This window comes from Dasypus novemcinctus, chromosome 2 (genome assembly GCF_030445035.2).
Source record: "Dasypus novemcinctus isolate mDasNov1 chromosome 2, mDasNov1.1.hap2, whole genome shotgun sequence".
Lineage (NCBI taxonomy): Eukaryota > Metazoa > Chordata > Mammalia > Cingulata > Dasypodidae > Dasypus > Dasypus novemcinctus.
In genome coordinates, this window is record NC_080674.1 from 60,895,272 (window position 1) to 60,908,729 (window position 13,458).

Here is a 13,458-nt window from a genome sequence, read left to right on the forward strand (position 1 = left end):
TTGGGTCTTGCTCTTTTATCCATCCTGCCAATCTCTGCTTTTTTACTGAAGAGTTTAATCCACTTACATTTAAAGCAACTGCTGATAACACAGCACTTTCTTCTGCTCATTTGCTATTTGGTCTTTGTAAGTCATATACATTTTTTGAACATCAATTCTTCTGCTGATACTTACTTTCATATTTAGTTGATTTTTTTCAAGTGCACCATTTTTAGTCCCTTCTAATTTCATTCTGTATATATTTTTAGGTATTTTCTTTGTGATTACCATGACCTAAATTTAACATCCTAATTCTACAACAATTGATACCAACTTAACTTCAATAGTATACACAAACTCTGTTCCTATACCCTTTCTCCCCAATGCACAAATTATTATCTTTATACATTGTGCATCCAAAACTTTAGATTTAACAAGACTTTTTATGCAGTTGCAAGTTAGGATCTGTAAGAAGTGAAAAAATGGATTTACATACCAAAAACTGTACTACAATAGTACTGGTATATATAATTACCCGTATGGTTACCTTTATCAGAGGTCTTTATTTCTTTATGCCACTTCAGTCCCTTGCCTAACATCCTTCCTTTCTGCCTTTAGCATTGCTTGTAGTGAAGGTCTAGTGGTGACTTACTTCTTCAGCTTTTGTTCATCTGGTAATGTCTTAATCTTGCCCTCATTTTTGAAAAAGAGTTTCACTGGATATAAAATTCTTGGTTGTAAATTTTCTTTATTTTCAGCACTTTAAATATTTCATCCCACTGTCTTCTTGCCCTTATGGTTTCAAGTGAGAAACTGGTACTTAATATTGGAACTCATTCATACTAAACATGTTACTTATCTCTTGCAGATTTCAGAATTCTTTCCTTAATCTTGGCATTTCACAGTTTGACTACTACGTGTCCAGTCATGGTTCTCTTCAGGTTTATCATGTTTGGGATATATTGGACTTCTTGAAAGTTCATATTCATGTCTTTCATTGAATTTGGAAGGCTTCTGCCATTGTTTCTTTTAATATTTCTTCAGAACCTTTCTCTCTTTCCTCTACTTCTGGGACTCCCATAAAGTGTATATTGACACTTTTGATGGTGCCCCACATGTCTCAGGCTCTGTTCACATTTTGTCATTCTTTTTTCTTTCTGTTCCTCAGCCTGAATCATTTCAATTGCCTTGTCTTTGAGTCATTGGTTCTTTATTCTTCCAGCTCCAATCTGCTGTTGAAACCCTCTGGGGATTTTTCAGTTTAGTTATTATGCTCTTCAACTCCAGTATTTCTGTTTGTTTCTGCTTTAAAATTTTTATCTCTTTATTGACATTCTCATATTGTTCATTCATCATTTTCCTGTTATCCTTTGGTTATTCTCTATGTTTTCCTTCATGTACTTAAGTATATTAAAGATCATTTTTTGAAGTCTTTGTCCAGTAAGATCAAAGTCTGAACTTCCTCATTGATGGCTCCTGGATTTTTATCTCATTACTTTGGATGGGCCATGATTTCTGGCTTCTTTGTTTGTATACTGTAATCATTTTTGTATACTGTATACTGTACATTTTAATATTTTAACATGTGAACTCTAGGATTTAGTGCTTTGAGCTCTCTGTTCCTTAAGTTTCATTATGCTCTTCTATGACCAAGATTTCCTTGAGTGCCAGGAGCTAACAAAAATAAACAAACTAATACAAAAAGTACCTTTCACAATCTTAGCAAATTGGTTCTGCACTGGCTGGTATCTTCCTTCAGAGTTTTGCCTTCCTATAAAGAAGTTGAGCCTGAGGCAAACTAAAGTTCAGGGTCCTCTCCATCTTTTCTAAACCTGTGTCTTTTCCTAGGCTTGTGCTTCACATGTGACCTTAGGAACTCTCCCATTTATTAAATATAAATGTAATAGACATTCCCCTCCTTTCCAGGTGCTCTATTTTACTTTTTTTTTGTAACCCCTCCCCCCCACCACTTTTTTTGCTTGCTGTCTGCTTTCTGTGTCCATTTGCTGTACATTCTTCTGTGTCTGTATTTATTTTTATTTATTTATACCCCGCCCCTTGCGGGTTGCTTGCTGTCTGCTCTCTGTGTATATGCGTTCTTCTGCGTTTTTGCTTGTCTCCCTTTTTGCTGCTTCACCTTGCTGAGTCAGCTCTGTGTGGCACTTGCGGACCGTCGGCACTCCACAGTGCTCGGGCTGGTGGCTCTCCACAGTGTGCGGGCGAGCCTGCCTTCACAAGGAGGCCCCAGGACGTGAACCCAGGGCCTCCATACGGTAGACGGGAGCCCAACTGATTGAGCCACAGCTGCTTCCCCAGGTGCTATTTTACGTATTAAAGCTGGTCATCCTCAGCCTAGGCCTCTTGGACTTAATTGTGTCTTATAATGCTTTAGTCTCCTGCAAACTGCTTCAGTTGCAGGGCAAATTCTGGAAGACCCAGTAACAGACAAGTGACCTGGTTCAGATTTTTCAAGTCTGCCACCCAGTAGAATGGCATCAACATACAGCCACCTCAGTATGCACACAGGGATTAATCTGCTCCCTCTGGAACAGGGTCAGGGACCCATAACGGGAGCACAGACTGGCTCCACACAGTGGAAGAGGAGCCAGTTAGGGCACCATGATATTCGCCTAATATTTTAAAATTTGTGCTTTCTTGATTCTGCACTCAACTAATTACTGCAACCCTTTAACTATTTTCTGAAGTTTGGGGGAAGATGGGTCTTCCTGTTTTTGCTAATTGTTCAAAGATTTTGTGGGTGAATGGAACATCTTATGCTGCCATCTTGGTAGGCTAGAAGTCTGGTACAACCTTTGAAAAGCAGTCAATAGGTACATGAGACTTTCAAACTATTCAAAAGGAAGAAGAGGAAAACATTAGTGTCCAAAGATGTTTATTAAAGTCTTTTTATATATTGAAATAAAGGAAAAAGCATAAAAAGAAATGGAATAAAAAATGAATGAATGCTTAAGAAAACCATGGTGCAGTCAATGAATGACTTAAGAATAATTAAAGATCTTGTTTTGAAAACTTTATCACCTGGAACTACTATGACTTAAAAAATTTTTATTATGAATATTTCTTACTTATAAAACAGTGCATATAATGATTACACTTCATAATAGCATTTCAAATATAAAAATCAGGACACAAAATTGTATATACAATATTAATTACAAGTATACATAAAAATTACCTTTGTACAAAATATGTCTTGAGGAAGATAACCTGAAGTCTTAACAGTGGTTATTCTTCAGTACTGAAATGTAAGATAATCACTCCCCTATTTTTCTCTACACCTAAGACTTTATTTAACTTCTGCTAAATATAAGCTCATCATATTTACTATTTCTAACTTCAGATGCTAAGTTGAAAAAATGCTCTGAATCACCATATTCATCTATTTTTTCATCCAATATTTATTGAGTCCTCTTCATGATGACAAAACATTAGGTATTAGAAGAGAGAGAAATGCAAATGAAATATATTTCATGCTCTTCAGAAGCTTTTAAGAAATACAACAGGGTAATTTAATTAAAAAGTGGAAAAATAGTGTCATCATGAATTCAACTAATTGAATTCATAAGTACACAATGGCATTGTACAAGGTAAAAGATTAAGTAAATTCCATTGGGTTTTGTCCCTTTCTTATGTATTGGAATTCTGCATAACTTCTCCAATTAACATTTTCATAGTCTCAAGCAGAGTCTGAACTCAAGCATGCAAGGAAAATTTTATCCAAACGAAGGAAAGAAGCCAATAAAAACTACCTTCAAACTGTACCCTGCCCTTCTCTAATCTGCCTGTGGTTATCTATAAGTAATTTCATTCTTATATTATCTCTATAACCCTAGGAAAGTCTCAGAAATCCCTGATCACAGATACCATCTTTTCTACAAACACTACACACTTAAAAATCCACTCTGTAATAATACTTTCTGTGGCAGAAAGCTCAAAAATTTTCGAGACAGTGCCTTCCATTTATGGACAGTTCACCTCAACTCAACACATTTACTGACTTCTAGGTGTCAAGCGCTGGACACAGATGAATAAGACAAGACCCCTGTCTGAAAGAGCTCAAAATGCAAAAGAGAGATGAAGAAGTAGATAAACTGCTCAGTCAGAGAACTGAGAGCTCCCCTGGCAGTTTCACTATATTTCTGGGGTGAGTAATACTACTGAGAGATGCAACTTTGCAGGTCGTCATGGCTTCAAGGAAAGCTGGCATTGAGGTGGTATTTTTAAAAAGGAACCTTAAAATGATAATTTTAGGAAACCCCTCTTTAAGACTTAAAGATTTATAACATGCATTTTTTTTTAAAGCCTTGTGTCTTTCAGTAAAGAAATCTGTAACTTTGCTTAATCTTTTTGCCGCACATTCTCCTTTTCCCACCTTTTAACACGGGACCATTTTTCATGTTAAAACTGGCTCACTGGGAAAAGCCGCTCTAATTTAGCCCTATATGTAAGTGACCCTTAGTAATTTACCCACCCAAAGTCATACTGGCAACTTCTGGTAGACACAGTGTTATTCAGGATTCTGAGTCACTCCAGTGCTGATCCTACGTCCTACAAGTCACAGATACTGATAGTGACACTTTAAAAAAAATCACGTTTTGGATATTGACTGGCAGAACAGCAACACAATTTTAGCACAGAGCAGGAAACACTAGCAATGTTTAGAGTTGGAAAAAAAAAAATGTGAAGTTCCAAATTAAACACAAATTTAAAATAGAAAAAAGCCTGTAGTCTCGATCTGGAGGAGGGAAGACAAACTAACCACACAATGAAAAGAAAGAGATTGAACTAGTTGCTCTCTAGGGTAATTGTGTTCTCTAAATACCTGTCAATCTGTTCAAGTGCCATATATAATAACTCTACGAGGATGTGACCCTGTTTATATAAAGTTGGTCATCCCTGTGGAGGGATGAATAAGAAGAAAGAGACAATAGCAGAATTCTTCTCTGAAAACCATCTAACTTCACAATGAGTTCCTGAGGGAGCTTGTGTCCTCCACACTGGAAGTTTCATTAAAAAGCAGAACAGATTACCATCTACTGGGAAAGGTATAAGAACAGTCCTGTCTAAGGAAAAGAGATGGACTTGATAAAATTTCAAAGTCATTGCCAATCTTTTGGGACAGACTGTGAGTCAGAGGCTGACCATCCTGTCTACAAGCTGCCCAGCAACTTTGTGCATTCTACCTCTCTGCGTCATCTTCAGATCATTTTATTGTTTATTGGCATCTCTGTCTACCCTATGGGAGACATGAAAAATGAGAGAAGACTGAAAACAAATTGTTATATTGAATTCCCTGCTAGAGAGATTTACTTTTTTGAACACAGTATACAATAGGAGAATGTAAAAATTATGACTAAAATATAACATGGATTATTTGGGCACTTTTGCATCCCATTTACTGCATTTCTTGATCCAATAGAAACAATCCTGAGCATTACATGGTATTCAGTAACCAGACTACATTTGACAGGAGTTTCTCAGGCCTATGTTCCACACTCAGATTTTCAGAAGCAAATGTTCTACTCCAGGTCAGACTCCAGGAAGATCTGAACCAATCCTTTCTTCCATATATCCTCCCCCACATCCTTTAAAAAAAAAATCTATTGAAAAGTGGAAATAATTTTGAGAAGTCTTTAGCAAAGGTTCAACATTTAACAAAATTGACTACCTTTTTATTCACTTTAAGTTAAAACAATACAAAAACAACCACAAGATTAAAATCCTTCTTATTTAAAATAAGAACATGTATGCTTTTGGCTTATCCTAATTAATGTGCACTGATATCTTTTGCTCATCATGAAAGAAGGGGTATGCTGAGATTAGTACTTACAATGTAAGGATTAATATCCAGGGTTTAAAAATTTTAATGATTTTTTTAAAAAGTCTATTTGCATTGAGGGACGCGGCTGTGGCTCAATCAGTTGGACTCCCGCCTACCATATGGGGGGCCCTGGGTTCACGTCCTGGGCCTCCTTGTGAAGACAGGTTCATCTGCCTGCTGTGGAGAGCCGCCCAGCCCGCAAGCGCCGTGGAGAGTCGACTCAGCAAGGTAATGCAACAACAACAAAATAGGGAGACAAGCAAAAAACGCAGAAGAGTGCAGCGATGGACACAGAGAGCAGAGAGCATGCAAAAAAAAAAGTCACAAAAGGGGAGGTAAAAAAATCAATTTAAAAAAATCTATTTGCATTGAACAAGCTTAAATCTTCCTATAAGTACTACCCAAAACAAAAGAATCTTAGATTAAGCACATAATAAGAAAGAAGAAATTGACCATTTCCTGGGCTCCATGTGTACATGAAATAGATTTTTTAAAAACTCACAATGTTTCTGCAGTTTTCTCTTCCTCTGAATTCCCTTCAACCCTGTATCACTATATCATACATTCACCAAAAGAACTGGAGTTCGCTATGTGCCCTCTACTCACAAACTATAACAAGATGATTGACAGAGGAATGGGTCAGTCACTGTGCTCCAGCAGAGAGAACTTCCCCCCAAGTCTCTCTAATCTTTTTATCAATCTTTTCTACCTCAGGATAAGAAAGAAAGGGGAAAAATAATAAACATACTAAAGTCCATCTAATTATCATTGTTACCCACAAAGTTTATTATCACCTGGATTTAGCAATAACACCAAACAAATTATGGCCCTGAAATACAATACTTGAAATAACACAATTGTAGAACAATTACCCAGTCACACCAGAGTTGGTCCTGTCTCTCAAACGCTAAAAAGAATGCCTGGTCTGATAACTAATGTAAATTATTTGTAAATTGGGCTAAAAGACTTCCAACAAAAATAAAGTCAAAGGGTAGCATAGCAGCACGTTTAAGTACAGGCTTTGGGTTAGGCAAACCCAAGTTCAAATTCTGACGCTAATGCTTGCTCACTGTGATCTCAAGTAAATTATTTCAGTGCCAGTTTGGTACCTTATGAGAGAGGCAGATTGCCTCCAATCACTGTGGATCTTATAAAAATTAAGTTTTCTTGTATATGGAACAACCACAAGACATCTGATTCTGTAAAGAATCCTCTTTAGCTGTGACCTGGCATTATATAAATGGTGCTTTATTTGTCAGTATACTTGTGGAGGAAATAAAGCACACTTGATGTTTTAAAAAAAAAAGATGAACCTAGGTTTCTTCCTATAAAGTAGGGATAATGGTAGTACCCCACAGGTAAAGACTTATTAAATAGTAGCTATTCTTTCATTGTCTTCTTAACAAAAGATTCTCTGCGGCACAGAAAGCCTCAATTTCAAAGCTAGTATACTGCTAATAGAGAAAAGTTTCCTTGCCCTGTGATTTTACCTTGAAATATGACGGTTTACAGAGGGTTTACAGCAGGACTAAGATTACTTCATTTTTAGTAAAGAATTAAAGTCACACCATTGAAACTAGAAATCATCTTCTAAAATGTATTGACTTTGTACATTCTTTTTTAGGTTCCAAGGCCTAGGAATTGAACCTGGGACCTCGTATGTGGGAAGCTGGCACTCAACCACTGAGCCACATTGGCTCCCCTGAGTTGGTTTTTTTCATTTGTTTTGCTTGTTTTTGTTTTATTTGGGAGGCATGGGGAACTGAACCTGGAACCTCCCATGTGAGAGGTAGACGTTCAATGGCTTGAGTCACATCTGCTCCCCTGTACCTTCATTTTTATACAATACTTTCTGGCTGTGTCAAAGAAATCTGAAAGATTTCACCCCTGATAGGCTATAGTACCACAATAACTGTGGTCATGAGGGAATGGTGGGGTGGAACAGAAACCACATTTCATAGATAATACTGGGGAGAATGGACAGTAGAGAAAAATGCAGTTGGAATCAAATTAATTTGTACCTCAACGTTCTAATTTTCTATATGTGGGGATGACCGTGTGTTACTTGTACAAGAAGAGGCGGTCTGGAGGGAGATTGGAGAAAGAGTAGTAGAGGAGAAATCACTACAAATTATAAACAAGAACCTCAGTCTTCACCATTGTCAACTTCTCTTGGGACTTCCCAGGGGAGCCAATTAGTGTCGGGTTTGGTCATATAAACCACGGCACTAACACCCACCTGTGCTATCCCTACCACGGAGGAGCTGAAAAGGCCTCTGATAATAAGGTTTAGGACCAATCATCTCACAGAAGGGTCTTGCCAAGGACTCTAAAATTAGATGTCTTAGGATAACTAGCAGGGAAACACCCTTCAATTTTACTTCAAGTTAAAGAATCACCGTATTGGAAAACAAGACAGTTTTTAAAATGGTGGTTTGGCTTATTCTTTCTGCTCCTGAGGCAACAGTGGCCATAAGCTCCATAAATTCTAATCCACTGCTCCTCCAACTGCGATTTACTCATAAGTGGGAGAAGTGACGTTGCAATGAGCAGATTAGATGTCCAGGCAAAGAACGAGTGACAAGAATTAGCTCTATCTCTCAAGCAGCATGGGCAAGACACTTGATTCAAGCACTGGGAGAGACAGTAAATACAAACGCTACCCAACAGTTCAAGCGTGCTTTAGCAACATCTGGGAAGCTGCCTGGCCAAACGGCTCTTGCAATGAAATTCTTCACAGCAGTCCCACATCTTCAATATAGAGGGCTCAGGATGCACTGTGGATCCATTTAGTGCAAACTCTGACAAATTGACACATATTATCTTGTCTCCTTATGAATTCACACTCCTGGAGGCATACCTACCTGATACCTACTAACAAACAATGCAGCAGCAAATGTCCATGAAAGCCTATTATGACAGAGCACTATATAAGACAGCCTGGAAGGAGAAGAAAAGCCCAAAGTCCTTGGCTGTGAGAAACAAAAATGAGCAAAATTAGCACATTGGGTAACACTACATGTGAAATAAAATACATTTTTTAAAACGTAGGGAATTCTGTAAAGCAAAGACAGAGACAAATATGGAAGGACTCCCTAGAGGAGGTCAGATGTTAAAATTCAGAACTTAGTTTTTAAAATGTTGGGACTTAGAATGGAGGAATGGAGGGATAAGTAAATATTCTAAAGCAAAGGGGAAGGCACAAAATGTAAAGCCCTAAATCCTAAGAGGCACTCATCTAAAGGGTACTCAGATTCCCATCAAGCTCAAATTTTCATGAAAAAAATCAAAGGCAAATAAAAGATAGAGTTCCCTAAATTTTGTTTCAACCAGATTCTCTCTGACACTATTCTATCTTCATGGCTGATTTAAGTAAGTGCTGATTAATCTGACCTCAGTACCACCAGAATAGGAGGCACTTGGCCTAGCGACTGCTAAAGAAATTACAAAAACACTGGACTGAAGGGCCCCTCGCCCTCTCTCGGTTACAGCTGTTACCATGAACAAATTAGACTTGGAGAAGGCAGCGCAAGAAAAACAAAATAACAGAGGGAAGGGGGCCACTAAATTCCTTTCAACCTTATTTGCCAAATGGACTGGGATTTCTCAGAAGGTGTGAAGTGTAGTTCGTTAGTTCATTGTCAAATTCAGCAATATCTGGCCCTGTATGGATCAACAGTAGTACATCAGTCTGACACTGAGCTGGTAGTGAACTGGGCATGAGGTGCGTGTCCTCAGGATCCATTCTTTCCTGCACCTTCCCTTGGGTACCTCTGAGGTTGGAAGAACAAAGGGTGTTTGGAGAGGAAGAGTGCATTCTGCTCCCTCACCTCATTCCATCCCCAGTTATGGAATGATAAAACTTCAGAGCTGAGAAAGGAGAACATTGAGTCTAATTCTTACTCAGAGAGGTCAAAAGGGCCCTTGGAAATCACTCATTTGCTTAGTCAACAGCCATGTATCAAGGACTTCCTCAGTGCCAGGCCACTGTGCTGCACGCCAAGGGCACACTGATGCAAATGACAGGCACGTTTCCTGGCCTGTACAGTTCACAGGGGAGATGCAGCTAAGCAAAGGAACAGAAAGTAGAAATGCAGTTGATACCTGCTACGATTATAGAAAAACTGGGTGCAGTGGGAGTACGTGGAATAGTTCAAGGTCCAATCCTTGGATTACCTGCGAATCGGTCAGAAAGCCTTAGCTAGTGGGGCTTTGGACACAGAAAAACTCCTTTTTCTCTTCTGACAGCCTCCATCTACTTTCTACACAGAATACCTCAGACCCACAAAGAGTGCTGAGGGTGACCCAGGTCCAGCATCAATACGCCTACTCCTCTAAAAAAATGCTTAGAATGGGATGTCACACCCTTTCCCAAGCTGAGCGCTGGGCAGGGGCCAATGAAGGTAAGGTACCTCTTTGAAGCAGCCTCTCTGACAACTGTATTCAATACAAAGCTCATAAAGACATAAAGTCCCACTTAGGTTACTGCGATAACAAGAAGAGAAGTTACACAAGCGCAAAGAACGTTGGTCCCTCCCGAGAAAGCAGGCAGGGTGGCAGAGGCAGCTGTTCGAGGACTAAAGGGGAAGGGTGCTTCTCCTAAGAGGGCTTGCCGAGAAGTAGCTGAAGGCAGGAAGTGGAAAGCAAGGTGCAGCTGGAAGAACAGGCAGATGTTTACAAAGACTGGGCCTACCGTTGTCTCTCAACCAGGAGGCCACTTTCCTGCCCTAAACACAATCTTATCATCAGTGAATTTAAGGAAGGGAGACAGAGTTGGGGGGCTTGGGGGTGGTTGAGGGAGAGAGAGAGAAACCAAGTAGAGTAAGTCAGAAATTTCATCTCTTGCTGAGAGTGCCAAGCATTTGCTTCCCCACAGCAAGATACTGGAAGACTCTCATGAAAGCAGACAACTGAGATACAGAAAATAGAATCAGTGTTCTTTCTCATGGAATTTTTATAAAGAAAGAAGTCCTGAAGTTGGAAAGTTTAACAATCTAAATTTTTCGTAGAGGAAAAGGTCAGCTCTAGAATAGAGGAGTGCTAGCTGGCATCTGTCTAATTTGCTCACTTGTCTTTCTCTGCCCTCGACCTCAGTGCCAGCTCCCCTACCAGGCTAGCACTGCGTGCCTCTGTGGATGGGTGTGGGTCATTTGGGACAGGCAGGAGACTAGCAGGGTTCAGACTTCTGATTTGGTGTCCCTTTTCCTGAACTCCAAAAGTGCTCACACATGGGTATATACGCAGTGTACGTATCAGTCTTCGTTTTCATATCTTGGGCCACCTCCAGATGTACATACAATCTGACTCCACAAATTTAGGAGTTTATTTCTAAAAGGGTAGAAGGAAGACATCTGAAAGTTACATCCATCTTACTGTCTTCAAAGGACCATCAGTGAAGTAGAAGTGGGAAATCAGTGGATACATTTTCTCTTGTGTTGCATACTCAGCCAAAAAACATAACTATGTTCTCCTTATTGGCTCCTACAGATCAAACCATAGTTTGCTTTTCCCTTTATAACAGATGTAGGGGCTTGAAATAAAGTAGATGACTGCTATCTTAACCCTACATGGTTTCTGCTCTGACTGTTCTGCTGTCCTTTTTATCAGGCAAATCTTATTAAAAATGATGTGTGACAGAATGAAGCAATATGCACAAAATAATAAATGAACAATAAGGAATTAAAACTGTATATACATTTTGATTACAATTACATTAGAAATTGCTTGGGGAAAGGACTAGAAAAAAATACAACAGTTATTCAGACAGAGACAAAGAAAAGAGGAGAAATCTTGTCTCAGGTGCCTATAAGTGGTTGAGGTTGGGCTAGAACTGGTGTGTATATAATTCTTTCTGTATTTTCTCATTATTATTAATGAGACTATAATACATAATTAAAAATACTTAAAGCACACAGATACCGACAAGAGATAATTAGAATACTCCAAAGCAATCTGCTACCACATGAGCTGTTTATTAGAGAGGAGAAAGCTCCAGCTGGAAGCACGCACCCAGCTTTGTCAATAAACTCTGTGTCCTTGGGCAAAATACTTAATCTTTGGGTCTCAGTTTCCTCAGCTGTAAAAACAAGGACAATTCCACTTACTCCACAATGTTTTCTTCAGAGTCAAATGCTATACCATTGCTGAAAGTACCCTGCCAGGTACTGGTACTTGGAAGCACTCAGCAATGTTCATTTCCTTACCTGTACAAAACTCCTCTGTTCAATGCAAGGATTCTATCCTCTAGTTTGATCCAGGGCACTCTGCAGATATTAGATTGTGAAAGGCTTATCAACTTGCAAAAAACCAACAGCTGTTTCTTGATCTGTTGACCAGTTTTATTGCACCGAAGCAAACACTCCTTTATCTGCAAAATCTGCAGTCTGGTAAGATTTACCAAGGCCCTTGAAGACTTTCTGACAAAGTAGGGATATCTCTCATTCATTCCCAGGTGAAAGGCTGGCACCGCTGTGTGTTGCTCTTGTTAGTGGTATTTTTCCTCATTATTGCCTAAGTCGAAGCAGTGACACAACAGAATCACCTAGCGCCCGGGAAAGGGAGGCTTTCCTCACCCACACGTAGGTGACCGTTGAGGTACTGCACAGGGAACTACTATGGCGCCCAGGTTGCAAGGAATGATCAGAGCATAAACCGACAAGAGAGGCCTCCTTTCCTACCATTATCATCACAGTCAAGGTCACATAAAGAGAACTGCCAGATAAAGAGAGAAGACAAACATACTCAAAGTAAAAGTATCACCGCTGCACAATCAGATCATAAAGCACAAAAAAAAACTGTTCAAGAAAGTAATAGAAATAAAATGCAGTGCTCTCAGAAACACATCGTATTTGCTTACTTTTAGGAGTCACCACTGAGTTAGAGCTGTTCCTCTTGGTCTCTCCAATAAAACTGTGTTTTTACAGGGAGGAGGAGCCGTGGAGCCACTCCCTGTGCAGCTGCCACTGAGGACGAACTTCCTTCACAAAAGTAAAGGGGAACCTCTTCAGGTGTGGCTGGTGCCTCACAGGCTTAGCAACTTGCAAACGGTCCAGAAGAACCACACAACTTGAATTAGCCTGCAGGGATGCGTGCAACATGATCCTGAGTCTCCTGGACAGCCTCACAGGGAGGTAAAAGCTAGAAATTGTAAAATCCATTCCTGGCTAAGTAAACCTCCTGGGTCTGCCATTATCTCTTAAATGAGGAAATTGTACTGTTAGAATGTTCCTAACCTATAAAAACCTGCTGAAATTATATACCAAATTTTCTCCCTATGGGCAAATATTCATTTTCCTCAGAAAACTTCCATATCATTCATCGGATCTGCAAAAAGGCCCATGATCCAAAAATATTTTAAAAACAACCAAACTAAATAATTCATAAGGTCCCTTCCAGCCCCCAATAATTGAAGCAAGTTTTTCTGATTATGAGAAAATGCACATTCTTTGTAGAAAACTTGAGAAATGTAGACAAAATTTCCTGAAACGGAGCCACCCAGAAATAACTGCTGCTAATATCTTTGCATTTTCTATTTACATGGTATACTGTGTTGCATACTTATGTAGTTCTCATTTTCATACATTAAAAATTCTTCAAAAATGCCACCTTTCATGGCCACATAATATTTCATTATGAGG

The 13,458-nt window shown here is 39.2% G+C and overlaps 1 protein-coding gene and 1 long non-coding RNA gene across 2 annotated transcripts in view; one reads left to right on the forward strand and one right to left on the reverse strand.

The window, feature by feature from the left end:
* Positions 1-13,458, reverse strand: part of PDE4D (phosphodiesterase 4D) — a 1,544,760-nt gene that overhangs the window by 1,377,140 nt on the left and 154,162 nt on the right. The window lies entirely within an intron of this gene.
* LOC131280743 (uncharacterized) overlaps positions 12,825-13,458 on the forward strand; it is a 28,036-nt gene continuing 27,402 nt past the window's right edge. The window contains exon 1 of the long non-coding RNA XR_009188436.1: positions 12,825-12,951. This is a non-coding gene — a long non-coding RNA (uncharacterized lncRNA). The remainder of the gene's footprint in view (positions 12,952-13,458) is intronic.